Genomic DNA, 15964 nt, shown 5'->3' with positions numbered 1-15964 from the left:
AGTTCTCTATTCTATTTCATTGGTCTTTGTGTCTGTTTTTGTGCCAATACCATAGTGTCTTGATGATTACAGCTTTGTAGTAGAGGCTAAAGTTTGGAATTGTGATGCCTCCCACTTTGTTTTCTTTTTCAATATTCCTTTGACTATTTGGAGTCTTTTGTGGTTTTAAACAAATTTTAGGATTGTTTGTTCTAGTTTTGAGAATGCTGGTGCAATTTTCTTTGGGATTACATTGAATGTGCAGATTGCTTTGGGTAGTATTGACTTTTTAACAATATTTATTCTTCCAATCCATGAGCATGGAATGTTTTTCGATTTCTTTGTGTCTTCTTCAATTTTCTTCATAAGTTTTCTTTAGTTTTCAACATACAGACCTTTTATATCTTTAGTTGGGTTTCTTCCTAGGTATTTTATGGTTCTTGTGATTTATTTTGAAAGTACAAGCAAACAAGATTTGCTAAAGACTTGAATGTAAGATATAAGAGAAAGAGAAGAGTCAAGGTTTTTGGCCTGAGCAACTGGAAGTATGGAGTTGTCAAAGTCATACAAGAAGTTGGTAGAAGAGTAAGGTCTTAAAGCCAGATGCCTCTAACTTCCACTAACTCCCCTCTAAATCTCAATTTGATTGTGCCTTCCTGGGGAATGCTAATATGACCCTTTCAGACAATGGAAACTGGCCCAATGCATGTGCATCAGCAGCAAAATGAAAATGATAAATGATAAGTCTCAGAGCTAAATCTTTTACAGAGTATCACTATTACCAGGTTTATTTCCAGGTTTATCTCTGAGTGCAGGAAAGGGAACATTTCCTTAATATTTACTCAAGCTCATTAAAAAGTCTCTCCTTGACTAGCTTTGATAAGGAGAAGAAAACAAACATAATGGCTCTGCTTGAATATCATAAGATAATAAATATTCCAAGTGAACATAATTGTTTTTAACCTTTATGCCAGGTACAATAAATGTCAAATGGAAAGATAACCTGGCACTCTCCTGAAATAGCTTAAATAATAGGCCCCAGTTTGCTTTAATGGGAATTCACCCAGAAGATACACTCATATAACAAATGAGAAATCCCTAATGAGAGCTGCATTATTTCTATTGGCTTTTATGCCATCCTTAATTGATTGCCATCATGCATGGCTAATTAAAAGCATGATAATCTGAGTGAGGTATTTTCAGCCAGTGCAGTGGTGCCTGCTTTAAAACAATGACTTTTAGAAAACAACGTCAAGGTGGCTGGCAGGTTACTCTATAGCTGCTGACTGCCCCATTAGAAAGCATGATCCTTTACTGATCAGTCTAACTTGGCACAATCATGGGGGTTTATTGCCTCAGCTGTGGACAGGAGCATTGAGACCATCTCTCAATGATGCCAAAAGCCCTCCAGGGCAATGGTCTTTTTGTCCTGAGTACTACTTCTTAGATCTAAGGGCCATTTCTTTTATCCACTGCCCCCCATGTCATAGATTTCCATCCTTAATCTCTTTCATAGGACTATTCTCAGAGGATTAGGGGTGTACTGAAAAGATGACTGAATTTATAGTCGACTCACAGGTCAGTTACAAACTGGCTATATGATCCTGAATAATAAGTCACTTCTATGCTATCTTCTACTTTTTTTTTTTACTCCAAAGTGAAGAGTTGGGAGAGGTAAATTCCAAGCTTGCTTTTAATTATTTTGTGGCCCCAGCTTTGTCAAAATCCAGTGGCATGATTGGGAAAAGTTTATTAAACTCAAGGTTTCCATTGTCTCTTCTGTGATTTTGGAAAAAGGAAACTTGCTAGACCTTCATCAAGCACCTCCTTTTAAGAGAATTGAGATGAATGTGAAGTTAACTTAAAATACTCAACACAGACATATGGTCAATATAATTATTATGTAATTGGATTCATTAAGCTCTTGGTCAGCAAAGAAAAGATGCATTCCTTTCCATCTACGGGTGTTTGTGAAGACTGCCCCAAGGAGTTCATCAGGGAGTTAAACATTTCTGTCTCTACTATTACACATGTCTGATTGAAGCATAAACTTAGTTCCTTTAGAAACTAATTTGTATCAGGGAGATTCAACTTAAAATATCAAAGAGATATCATTTTGTAGTAGTCAAATGGGAAAAAAATCAAAATCTGTTAATATAAAGAAGTGGAGAAGATCTGGTATAATGGGAACTCTTATCTGTTATTGTTAGGAATGTGAATTGGTACAATTTTTTTTTTTTACCCTGTAAAGACAAACATGTGTATATATATGTATTCATAGCAGCATTGTTTGTAAGTGGAAAAACCTGGAAATAACATGTACACATAATATGTATTGGGGAAAATCATGTAATGATGAAAATGAGTAAGCCACAGCTACACATATTAACAAAGGTAGATCTAAAAATCATAGCATTTACTAAAAAATTAATATGCCATAGATAAATACAGATAGTATAATTTTAGTTTTATAATGTTTAAAAAATAGACAAAATTAAATGATACATTTTTAAAGATAAGGATTGGAGTAATAAAGAGTACTTTAAAAACTGAGAGTATGATTAACAAAATATTCAGGATAGTAAATCTCTTTGGTGACAGGATGGGGAGGCAATTAGAAAGAAACATAAAGGAGGTTTCAAATATTGGCAATGTGTGCTTTAGTTTGGAAATCTAAAAAATATTATTAAAGTATGGCTATTATAAACACTGGAACAAGGGGCACCTGGGTGGCTCAGTTGGTGAGGTGTCTGACTTCGGCTCAAGTCATGATCTCATGGTTCATGGGTTCGAGCCCCGCGTCAGGGTCTGTGCTGACAGCTCAGAGCCTGGAGCCTGTTTCAGACTCTGTGTCTCCCTCTCTCTCTGCCCCTCTCCCACTCATGCTCTGTCTTTCTCTGTCTCAAAAATAAATAAACTATAAAAAAATAAACACTGGAACAATATAGAAGAATATAAGATTAGGAATAATGCTGTGCCTTTTCCTCTTCTCTCATTTTCATTTAAGAGATGAAAAGAGCCATAATTTGGAATATATCCTTCTAGATCAGTGGACCAGCACCATGTGAATTACCTNAGAATCCTCTGCATTTTTCACTTTTCACTAATATGTTTTTAAGTTTATTATTTTAAGTTTATTTATTTATTTTGAGAGAGGCAGAGACAAAGATGGGGAGGGATAGAGAGAGAGGGAGAGAGAATCCCAAGGAAGCTTCATGCTATCAGCACAAAACCTGATGGGTCTCAAAACTATGAACCATGTGATCATGACCCGAGCTGAAATCAAGAGTTGGATACTTAACCAACTGACTCACTCAGGTTACCCAACAAATATTGACCTATTTCCTTCTTTAGATTATTGGTTTTTAATGAAGGAAATTTTGCCCCACAGGGGACATTTGGCAATATCTGGAGCCTTTTTTGGTTGTCACAACTGGGAGAGATGCCACTAGCATCTGGTGAGGAGAGACTAGGGATGCTGCTAAATATCTTAACATTGGACGGGACGTCTCCCCACAATAAATTATCTGGCTCCAAATGTCAGTAGTTCTGAGGCTGAGAAACCCTGTTTTAAAGGGATACATAGTGTTTGATTCTAAGACAGTATAGATTTCATTCAATCTAGTCAGTGTGCTTTGGTGACTTCATTTAATACCCACAGATTCTGAAGGGCTTGAGAAGATGTGGATTATATATGTATGCCTTGTCTCTACATACTTTCTCAAAACTCAGTAAAGTAATGTGCATGATTTTTGCTTCTTTTGTGTTCGCATAATAAACACATTGTGGGGCATGTTAAAGGTATTGAAGAAAAGCCTGTTGAATTGAATTGAATCATCCTCATTCACCACAATATAGTGAGAATCTGTGGTATTTGTCTCTGGTTTCTGTTAAATCCTAGAAATGAAGTCTGGGTGAAATTCTTTCTGTCAATAACAGATGGAATTAACTGTAGTCTCGGGTGCATTGCAGAGTGAATGATTAAAAATCATCAGCAAAGAGTAAGCTGTCTGCTGTGACCTTTTAGCTCTTGGTATTTTGACTGATGGTCCCCTCTTTACAGTTTAGTGAAGTTGTAAACAGAGAGACATGAGACCCACTTATGGACCAGGCAGTCAAATACTGAATATGAAAAGGTCAGCATCAAACTCTGCTTGTTGATATGACTCAGGCTGGCATAGAATTGTGTGGGCCTGTGACACTGTGGATTTGAGCTATTGATTTAAAGGGAAATTAACAAATGGCTCTATAGCAAATAGAATGGGAAAATCTTCAGTTTGAATCCTACTGGAAGATTGGAAAACAACTCTGGCTGAAATTTAGGCCTGGTTAAGGTCATGTATATTTCTAGTAGATAATGCTATGGACCTTGACTTTTTGAAGGCTCTGTCAAGGGTATTGTTGTTGTTGCTTTATGCTTCTCTCTTTTTAAAATTTTTAGTATTTTGCAGATACCTCTCTCTTGCTCTGGTAACAGGGCTCTCTCCATTATACAGTATTAAATGTAGAGCCCTTCATCAACTTTTTCCATCTTTGCTCTCTTCTTCCTCCTTTACATGTCGTTCGTTTTCATTTTTTCACCTTTGTATTCACTATTTATTTTATTCTCCCTACATCCTTTAATACTTGATTTCTCCATAAGAAAACAGAGTTGAAGAATATAGTAACTGAAATAAACCATAAATTGGAAAGTATTCAGAGTGGATTAGTGAATGGAGAAGAACATATCAGCGATCTGGAAGATTGGGTAATAAAAAACATCCAAGCTGAACTTCAAAAAGGGAAAAGAAGTTTTAAAAATGAGGATAGACTAAGGTATCTCTTGGACAATAGAATACAAATATTTTCATTATAGGGGTCCCAGAAGAAGAGAGAAAGGAGTAGAAAACTTATTTGAAGAAATAATACATGAAAACTTCCCTAACCTAGGGAAGCAAGAGAGAAAGCAAAAAGTTATCTATAAGGGAGACACTATAAAGCTATCAGCTGATTTTTTAGCAGAAACTTTGTAGTCCTGAAGTGAGTTATAGGTTATATTCAAAGTGGTGAAAGGAAAAAGAACAACCTATATCCAAGAATATTCTACCCAGCAAGGATATCATTTAGATTTGAAGGAGAACTAAAGAGCTTCCAAGACAAACAAAAGACAAAGGAGTTTATCATCTTATAAGCTGTATAAGAAATGTTCCTAAGTGGAAAAGAAATGGCCATAATTAGAAGTAAGTAAACTAAATATACAAAGATGTAAAATATGGCAGTATATACATAAAACATGGAGAAGGGAATAAAAAATAAAAAAATGTGTTTGATTTTAAATGACCATCAAATTGAAATATCATATTACAGGATGTAGGCTACTGTATACTTAGGATGTTATATATGACCCTCATGGTAATGACAGTAGATACACAAAAAATAGATAGAAAACCAAGCATAACATTAAGAAAACTATCAATCACAAACAAAAAGAACAAGAAGGAAGGAACAGAGAAGAACTACAAAAACCATAAGAACACAAATAATGAAATGGCAAGAAGTACATACCTATCTATAATTACTTTATTTATTTATTTATTTATTTTTAATTATTTCTAGGAGAGAGAGAGAGAGACAGTGTAAGCAGGGGAGGGTCAGAGAGAGAGGGAGTCACAGACTGAAACAGGCTCCAGGCTCTGAGCTGGCAGTCAGCACAGAGCCCGAGCGGGGCTCGAACCCACGAACCGCGAGATCATGACCCAAGTGAAAGTCGGACGCTTAACTGACTAAGCCACCCAGGCGCCCCTCTATAATTACTTTAAATGTAAATGGAACATGCATCCCCATTGTTTATAACAGCACTACTAAAAATAGCCAAATTATGGAAAAAGCCCAAATTTCCATTGATTGATGAATGGATAAAGAAGATGTGGTATATATACAATGGAATATTACTTGGCGATCAAAAAGAATAAAATCTTGCCATTTGCAACAATGGATGGTACTAGAGTATACTATGCTAAGCAAAATAAGTAACGTAGACAAAGACAAATATATGATTTCACTCATGTGGAATTTAAGAAACATAACTGATGAACACAGAGGAAGGGAAGGGAAAATGAAAACAGAGTGAGGCCAACCCCAAGAGACTCTTAAGTACAGAGAACAAACTAAGCGTTTTTGGAGGGGAGGTGAGTGGGAAGATGGGCTAATTGGGTGATGGGCATTAAGGAGGGCACTTGTTGGGATGAGCACTGTGTGTTTTATGTAAGTGATGAATCACTAAATTCTACTTCTGAAACCATTAGTACAGTATATGTTAACTAACTTGGATTTTTTAAAAATGCATTTGGCTGAAATCCTCCAATCAAAAGATGTAGCGTGGCAAAACAAATAGAACAAGACCCATGTATATGCTGCCCACAAGAAACTCACCTCAAGCTTAAAGACACATACCCTAAAGGGGTAGAGATGCATTTATTTACTATTCAAATTAAAGTGGGAAAGAAAAGCCAGGGTAGGAATACTTATATCAGGCAAAATACATTTTAAAACAAAAACTTTAACAGGAGACAAATAGGGCATTACAAAATGATAAAGGGATCAATCCAGTAAGTGGACATAAGGCTTATAAATATCTATACACCCAATGCTAAAACACCTAAATATATAAGGCAAATATTAATGAACAAAGAGAGAAATTGACAGTAATATAATAATAGCAGGGGACTTCAACATCTTACTTAGTTCAATGGACAGATCATCCAGTCAGAGAATGAACACGGAAGCAGTGTCTTGAAATAACACATTGGACCAGATGAATGTAACATATATACGGAACATTCCATCCAAAAGCAAAAGAACATACATTCTTTCCAAGTGCACATGGAACATTCTCCAGATTAATTCACGTGTGAAGCCACAAAGCAAGCCTCAGTAAATTTAAGAGGCTTGGAGCGCCTGGGTGACTCAATCATTTAAGTGTTCGACACTTGATTTTGGGTCAGGCCATGATCTCACATTCGTGAGCTCGAGACCTGTGTCAGGGTTTATGCTGACAGCACAGAACCTGCTTGGATTCTCTGCCCCTCCCCTGCACTCTCTCTCTCTGTCTCTCTCTCTCTCTCAAGATAAATATACAAACATTTAAAAAACAAACATAAGAAGATTGAAATCATACCATATATCTTTTCTGAGCACAATGGTATAAAAGTTGAAATAAATCAAAAGAAAAAAAAACTGGGAGAAACAAAAATACGTGGAAGCTAAACAACATGATGCTAAACAACCAATGGGTCAATAAAGCAATCAAAGAAGAAAAAAAAAAGGAATAAAAAGTATATGGACAAAAGTGAAAACAAAATGGTCCAAACTCTTAGGATCACAGTAGAAGCATTTTTAAGGGGGAAATATACAGTGAGACAGACCCACCTCAAGAAACAAGACTCATAAAAATAATCTTACTTTACACCTAAAGGAACTAGAAAAAGAACAAACAAAGCCCAAGATGAGTAGCAGGAAGGAAATAATAAAGATTAGAGCAGAAATAAATAACATAGTAATTTAAGAAACAATAGAATAAAAACAAATAAAATGCAGAGTTGTTTCTTTAAAAATATAAATAAAATTGACAAACCCTTAGCCAGATTCCTTAAGAAAAAAGAGAAAGGACCCAAATAAATAAAATTAGAAATGAGAAGTAACAATTGATAACACAGAAATATAAAGGATTATGAGACTAATATGAAAAATTATGTCAACAAACTAGATAGAGTTATGGAATAAATTTCTAGAAGCCTACAATATTCCAAACTTGAATCAGGAAGAAACAGAAAATCTGAACAGACTGATTATTAGTAATGAAATTGCATCAGTAATCAAAATACTACCAAAATATAGAAGTCTAGGACCAGATAGATTCACAGGTATATTCTACTGAACATTTAAATAAGAGTTAATACCTATTCTCAAACTATTCCAAAAAAATAGAAGAGAAAGGAAAGCTTTCAAATGCATTCTATAAGGCCAGAATTACCCTGACACCAAAACAAGACGAAGAGAACATAAAAAGGGAAAACTGCAGCCTTATATCCTTGCTGAACATAGACACAAAAATACTTAACAAAGCATTAGCAAACTGTATTCAACAACACGTTAAAAATATCATTCACCACAATCAAGTAGAATTTATTTTGGAGATGCAAGAGTGTTTCAATATCCCCAGATCAACCAATGTCATACACCACATCAACAAAATGAAGGATAGAAGTCATATGATCATCTCATTGGATGAAAAACCAAACATTTGATGGAATTCAACCTCCATTCATGATAGAAACTTTCAAAAAATGGGTTTAGAGGGAATATACCTCAACCCAATAAAGACCACCTATGACAAACCCATAGCAAGCATTATACTCAGTGATGCAAAACTGAGAGCTTTTCCTGTAAAATCAGAAAAAACACAAGGATGTCTGCTTTTCATTACTTTTGTTAATCATATTCCTTGGCATCCTAGCCACAGCAGTCAGAGAACAAAAAGAAATGAGGCATCCATATTGGTAAAGAAGCAGTTAAACTATCACTATCCACAGATAACATACTATACATAGAAAATCCTATAAGACTCTACCGAAAACCTACTAGAAATAAAAAATCAGTTAAGTCATAGGATAAAAAATTAATACCCAGACATTGGTATTATTTCTACACAATAATAACAAAATAGCAGAAAGAAAAATTAAGAAAACAACTCCATTTACAATTGCACCATAAAGAATAAAATACCTAGGAATAAATTTAACAAAAGCAGTGAAAAACCCGTGCTCTGAAAATTATAAAGCATTAAAGAAATAAACCAAAAATAACACAAACTATTGCAAAGATTGTTCATGCTCATGAATTTGGATAATTAATATTAAAATGTCATACTACCCAAAACAATCTACAGATTCAATGCAATCCCTATCAAAATGCCAATGGCATTTTTCACAAAACTAGATCAAATAATTCTAAAATTTGTATGGACCACAAAAGTTTCCAAATAGCTAAACCAATCTTGAGAAAGAAAAACAAAGCTAGAGGTATTACAATTCCAGATTTGAAGATATACTCTAAAGCTGTAGTAATTAAACCAGTATGATCCTGGCACAAAATGGACACATAGAGCCATAGAACAGAATAGAGAGCACAGAAATAAACACATGCTTATATCAATTAATATATGATAAAGGAGGCAAGAATCTACAATGGAGAAAAGACAGTCTCCTCAATAAATGGTTCTGGGAAAACTGGACACCTACATATAAGAAAATGAGACTAGACTACTTTCTAATACAATACACAGGGTGCACTCAAAATGGATTAAAGACCTAAATGTGAGACCTGAAATTAATTATAAAAATCATAGAAGAGAACACAGGCAACAATTTCTCTGGCATTGGCTGTAGCAATATATTTCTAGATATATCTCCTAAAGAGAAACAAAAGCAAAACTAAGGTGTTAAGATTATATCAAAATAAAAAGCTTTTGCACAGCAAAGGAAATCATCAATAAAACAGACAACACCACACTGAATGGGACAAGATATTAGCAAATGATATTTCTGATTGGGGGTTAATATCCAAAATATATATGGAACATATACTACTGAACACTGAAACAAACAAACAAAAACTCCAAACAATCCAGTTTAAAAGTGGGGAGATGACCTGAATAGACATTTTTCCAAGGATAACATACAGATGGCCAGTACACACATGAAAAGATGTTCAGTATCACTGATTATCATGGAAACACAAATTGAAACTACAAGAAGGTAATACCTTCCACATGTCAAGTGATTTTTCCAGGCAATTGCGATTTACCCCTAGAAGGTTTTGTTGACAGCAGGTGAAATTCTGGCTAATGACAATTGAGGATCAGTATTTCTATAGATGCCAGCTGGGCTGATCTTTTCTCCCCCAACTTAATTGCTTGTTTACTGATACAATCAACACTATGAGGGCTCTAGTCTTTAGTCAGGCTTGTTAACATATTACTAAATGACTGATAAATTGTATCACTGCAAGTCTAAGATTTAACACTATTTTGTTTTTTTGTTTTTTTTAATTTTTTTAATGTTTTTTATTTATTTCTAGGAGAGAGAGAGACAGTGTGAGCAGGGGAGGGTCAGAGAGAGAGGGAGTCACAGACTGAAACAGGCTCCAGGCTCTGAGCTGGCAGTCAGCACAGAGCCCGACGCGGGGCTCGAACCCACGAACCGCGAGATCATGACCTAAGCGAAAGTTGGACGCTTAACCGACTAAGCCACCCAGGCGCCCCATTTAACACTACTTTGAAAAGAGAAAACTGTACATCATCATAATGTTTGTCTTTGTATTTATGGCTAAAGTTTAACCTGTATACACACATTCTAAAAGGCAGCCCAATGAACTGATATAGAGTCCCATGTAGGGTATACATATCAACTTTTTTCTTTTTCATTTGGAATGCAATTCTATTTTGTGTCATATCAACTTGCTCCTTACCAATTACATATTCCATTCTGAAGAGTTACACACTTTATGTAAGAGTTATATTAACCAGTTCTATCAGGTTAGCACATAATGTCCTTAAGTTAGTGTTGGAGGCAACAGTCTCCATATTTGGTGTCTCTCTTCTATTTTTATCTTCCTGCATCCCATTTTTCACACTGATGCCTGGGTACTATAGCTTTAAAACTATAAAACTGATCTTTGTCATACCCCTTAATATAACCTTTTAATGGTTTCTCACTATAACGTATATTATATAGAAACATGTATCTACAATTTATAAGACTATGTAATATGGCTCCTAACTAGCTCTCCAATCTACTCCACTTTCACTCTACCCTTTGCACACCACACTTCACTCACATTGGCCATATTTTTTCCTGCTTTGCTTGCCATAAGCTTCTTCCCACCTCAGGGTCTTTACAGTTGGTGTTTCCTCTGTCAGAAAAAACCTTAGCTCTTCTTCCAATTTTCACATGGCTGGTTCCTCCTTACTATGTAGATCTCATGCAAATGATACGTCTTTAGACAGGCCTCCCCCAAATGTAGAGTAGACCCTAGTCACACTCTGTTCAATTAATTTATCTTCTTCACAATAAATTATCTAGCTCCCATTACTAGAATGTAATTTTTATAAAGGTGGGGTCTTTGTTATATCACATGAACCCCAGAATGTAACACAATGCCTGGCATATAACTTGTGGTCAGTAAATCCCCCATTGAATAAATTAATTAATAGGGAGGGACTTGTGATTGTTTATTTACTTACTAATATTTTTTTATTTTTGAGAGAGAAAAACAGTGTGAGTGGGGGAGGGGCAGAGAAGAGAAGGAGACACAGAATCCAAAGCGGGCTCCAGTCTCTGAGCTGTCAGCACACAGCCGAATGGTGGGCTTGAACTCATGAGCTGTGAGATCATGACCTGAGCCAAAGTCAGACACTTAACTGAGTCACCCAGGCACCCCTTGTGATTGTTTTCTCAATTGAGGTTGGGCCACCCAAGACGCGGGAGCCACATGCTCAGGACTAGGCTCGCTGTGCTAGCAGTCGCCAAAAGCTGGCCTGCTGAGGTGGGGCCCTTGGTTCCCAGGCCTGGAGAAGGTCAGGGTCACCAAATCTGCAGCCCCAGGGCAACGGCGGCGGGAAAGATGAAGAACGAAAGTGCTGCTGTTGTCTTCTTTTTCACAAGGCTAGTTCGAAAACATGATAAGTTGAAAAAAGAGGCAATTGAGAGGTTTGCTGAGAAATTAACTCTTAGACTTCAAGAAAAATATAAAAATCACTGGCATCCAGAAAAACCATCAAAAGGAAAGGTCTACAGATGCATTCGTGTCAATAAGTTTCAGAGAGTTGATCCTGATGTCCTGAAAGCCAGTGAGAACAGTTGCATCTTGTACAGTTATCTAGGCTTGCCGAAGGAACTCACTCTGTGGGTAGGTCCATGTGAGATGTGCTGTTGGGACGGAGAGAAAAACAACGCGTTAATTGTTGCCAGCTTTGAAAATGAGGATGAGAACAAGGATGAAATCTCCAAGAAAGTTACTAGGGCCCTTGATAAAGTTACCTCTGATTATCATTCAGTATCCTCCTCTTCAGATGAATAAATAAGTAAGGAAGTAGAAGTGAAGCCCAGTTCAGTGACTGCAACCCCAAGCCCTGTGTATCAGATTTCAGAATTGATCTTCTCACCTCTTCCAGCGTGGCACCCTTTGCCCAGAGAAAAACCAGGAATGTACCGAGGGAATGGCCATCAGAATCACTACCCTCCTCCTATTCCATTCGGTTATCCAAATCAGGGAAGAAAGAATAAACCATATCGCCCAATTCCAGTAACATGGGTACCTCCTCCTGGAATACATTGTGACCGGAATCACTGGATTAATCCTCATATGTTAGCACCTCACTAGCTGCTTTTGATTCTGATGGTGTCAATGTTGAGAGAATGTAGAATAATCCTGACCACATATTAAAAGTTAAAAATTCATATTCATAGTAGTAAAGTTGGATGGGCCAAACCGTCAAACTTATTTTTATAGAAAAAGTTATTGATAATAATCTTTCTTAAAAAATATATATGCACTTTAGATATATTGATATAGTTTGAGAAACTTTATTAAAGTTAATCAAGTGCCTGAGTTTTTAATATTGGGCTTGAGTATTTATATATTATGCATCAACTCTGTTGGATACAAGAACACTGTAGCAGCAGACAAACTGTTCTAGCACCTTTAAGCATTTATGGATAGTATGTAAGTTATTTATACACAAGGAAATCTATTTTATAGCATTGTTTAGAATTGCGTGAAATCATGTAGTTGCAAAAGTAGTTTTAGGCATGAAAGAAATAAATTGAGGTTAAATTAGTATATAAAAATATATAAGCTTCAGGTGTACATTATAATTTGACATCTGTATGTACTACAAAGTGCATCAAAAGTTTAGTTACTGTTCATTACAATTGTTCTCCTTCACCCATTTAAATCCCCCCAACCCTCTTCTCTGGTAACTATCAATCTGTTGTCTGTATCTGTAAGTTTGTTTTCATATTGTTTCAAATGTTTGTTTGCTTTTAGACTCTACATATGAGTAACAGTATAAGGTATTTGTTTTTCTCTGACTTATTTCCGTTAGCATAATACTCTTGAGGTCCATCCATGTTGTTGCAAATGACAAGATTTAATTCTTTGTTTATGGCCAAGTAGTATTTAATTGTGTGTGTGTGTTTGTGTACATACATATACCACATCCTACTTATACATCTACTTATACATTCATCCATTGATGGGCACTTGAGTTCCTTCCATACTATTGTAAATAATGCGCAGTGAACATATAATTCAGCTATTCCAGTTCTAGGTATTTATCTAAAGATGATTAAAATCCTAACTCAAGAAGATATGGGCACCCCCTGTCTTCATTGTAGCAGTATTTATAATAGGACTTGTAACTTTTGAGGTCATCACATTCAGTGTTCATTTAGAAGCTAAGAAAGGTGCATAGAGGCAATGTGACTCAGCTAGTAAAGTACAGTAAATTAATGGCAGAACTGGGAGTAGAACTAGATTTTGCCATAATCAGTTTAGGGATTTTTACATTAATACGTTAGAATTTATTAAACTATCATAAGCAACTTTTTCAACAAAAGTCCTTATGTTCAAAATACCGTATTTAGAGAAACTTATACTTGACCTAAATGCATGGCACTTTAATAACGGAACTTTCATCTTCAAGTACCTGCATGAAAATGTTTCTGTAGATACCTTTAAATCATAACACCAGCTATGCAAAACAATTAGGTCATTCCTAAGGCTCCACTTCTCTTTTGCATTATATCACATTGGTTATTAATATAAATGTTAGAAGCAGACATATATGGTTTTGAATACCAGCTCTGCTAGTTAAAACTGTATAGTCTTATTTTTTGCCTTGTCTTTGTTGATGTTCATTAATTGTAGGCTGCTTATCCAATATACATTTTAACAGTTATATTGAAATATAATTCATATATCAAAAACTTTGCACATTTAAAATTTAGTTTCAGTTCTCACGACTGTGCAACCATACCTTAAAAGAGCTTAAGAACATTTTTATCAATCAAAAAAGAAACACCATACAAGTTAGCGGTCATTTCCCATTCCATCCTACCCATCTCCTCAGTGTTTGACAACCACTAATCTACTTTCTGTATCTATATATTTGCTTATTCTGAACATTTCANGTTTCCATATAACACCCAGTGCTCATCCCAACAAGTGCCCTCCATGCCCATCACCCTCCTCCCCGCCTCCCCCCCTCCATCAGCCCTCAATTTGGAGAGCTGAATTCTTAGCATTCCAGAGTCTCTCATGGTTTGCCTCCCTCCCTCTCCCCCACTATTTTTCCCCTTCTTCTCCCCCATGGTCCTCCGTTAAGTAGCTCCTAATCTTCCTATACGTGCAAACATATGGTATATGTCCTTCTCTGCCTAACTTATTTCACTCAGCTTAACACCCTCAAGGTCCATCCATGTTGCTACACATGGCCAGATTTCATTCTTTCTCATTGCCATGTAGCATTCCATCGTATAGATAAACCACATCTTCTTGATCCATTCGTCCATTGATGGACACTTAGGTTCTTTCCATGTTTTGGCTATTGTTGAGAGTGCTGCTATGAACATTGGGGTACATGCGCTTCTATACATCAGCCCTCCTGTATCCCTCGGGTAAATTCCCAGCAGTGCTATTGCTGGGTCCTAGCGGAGTTCTATTGTTAAGTTTTTGAGGAACCTCCACACTGTTTTCCAGAGGGACTGCATCAGTTTACATTCCCACCAACAGTGTAGGAGGGTTCCCCTTTCTCCACATCCTCACCAGCATCTAGAGTCTCCTGAGTTGTTCATTTTAGCCACTCTGACCGGCGTGAGGTGGTGTCTCAGTGTGGTTTTGATTTGTATTTCCCTGATGATGAGTGATGCTGTGCCTCATATATTTTAGAAATCTAGTGTCATGTGCATTTATGTTTTCATAGTTTTTATGTCTTATTGATGGATTGACTCATCTATCATGAGAAGAATCCTTTTTCATCTCTAGTAACAATTTTTGTCTCATAGTCTATTATGTTTTATATAAGTGTAGCCACTTCAGCTCTCTTTTGGTTATATTTTGAATAATATAATTTTTCCATTTTTTTTGCTTTCATACTATTTGTGTTTAGAATCTGCGTCTCATGTAGACAGCATATAATTACATTTTTTAAATTGGTTATGTCAATCCTCTTTTGATTAGAGTATTTAATCCATTTATATTCAATATGCTTACTCATACAAGAGGTTGTATGTCTGCCATTTAGCTACTCATTTTTATATGACATATTTTCAATAATTCTCCATTATTGATTGATTCTTTGTTAAATAGATATTTTGTAATGTACCAATTTACTTTCTATCATTTCTTTTAGTGGGTTTTTAAAAAGTTATTTTCTTATTTATTGCTCTGTGTATTAAAAATAACATTGTTCCATACATCAATCTAGTTTGGATTAATACAACTTAATTTCAATTATACATAATAAACCTTTGCTTTTGTATATCCCCTTTCTCTATACCCTCCTTTGTGCTGCAATTATAAAATTCTATCTTTATACAGTGTATACTTATCAATCTAGATTTCTAATTATTGCTGTATGTATTTGTCTTTTAAATCAGATAGGAGGAAAAAGTTATAAACAAAATATTTTTATACCATCATTTATAATTACCTATGTAGTCACTTTTATCACTGCTTTTTATTTCTTCATGTAGAGTTGAGTTACTGCCCAGGGTCCTCTCATTTCAGTTATCAGGACTCTATGGTGTTTGATTAGAAATCAGTTATTAATCTTACTGAAGTTCCCTTGTACATGAGGAGTGCTTCCTCTTGTTTCTTAAGATTCTCTCATTGTCTCTGGTTTTTTTTTTTTTAATACTTTATTGTCAAATTAGTTTCCACATAA

At 35.7% G+C, this 15964-nt stretch overlaps 1 pseudogene; it reads left to right on the top strand.

The window, feature by feature from the left end:
* Nucleotides 1-11595: 11595 nt before the first annotated feature.
* LOC144229849 (protein BTG3 pseudogene) lies at nt 11596-12408 on the top strand (annotated as a pseudogene).
* The last annotated feature ends 3556 nt before the right edge of the window (nt 12409-15964 follow it).

Source organism: Crocuta crocuta, unplaced genomic scaffold (genome assembly GCF_008692635.1).
Source record: "Crocuta crocuta isolate KB4526 unplaced genomic scaffold, BGI_CrCroc_1.0 scaffold1436, whole genome shotgun sequence".
Classification (NCBI taxonomy): domain Eukaryota; kingdom Metazoa; phylum Chordata; class Mammalia; order Carnivora; family Hyaenidae; genus Crocuta; species Crocuta crocuta.
The sequence above is the reverse complement of the archived record's forward strand: the minus strand, read 5'-3'. Positions and strand labels throughout refer to the sequence as shown.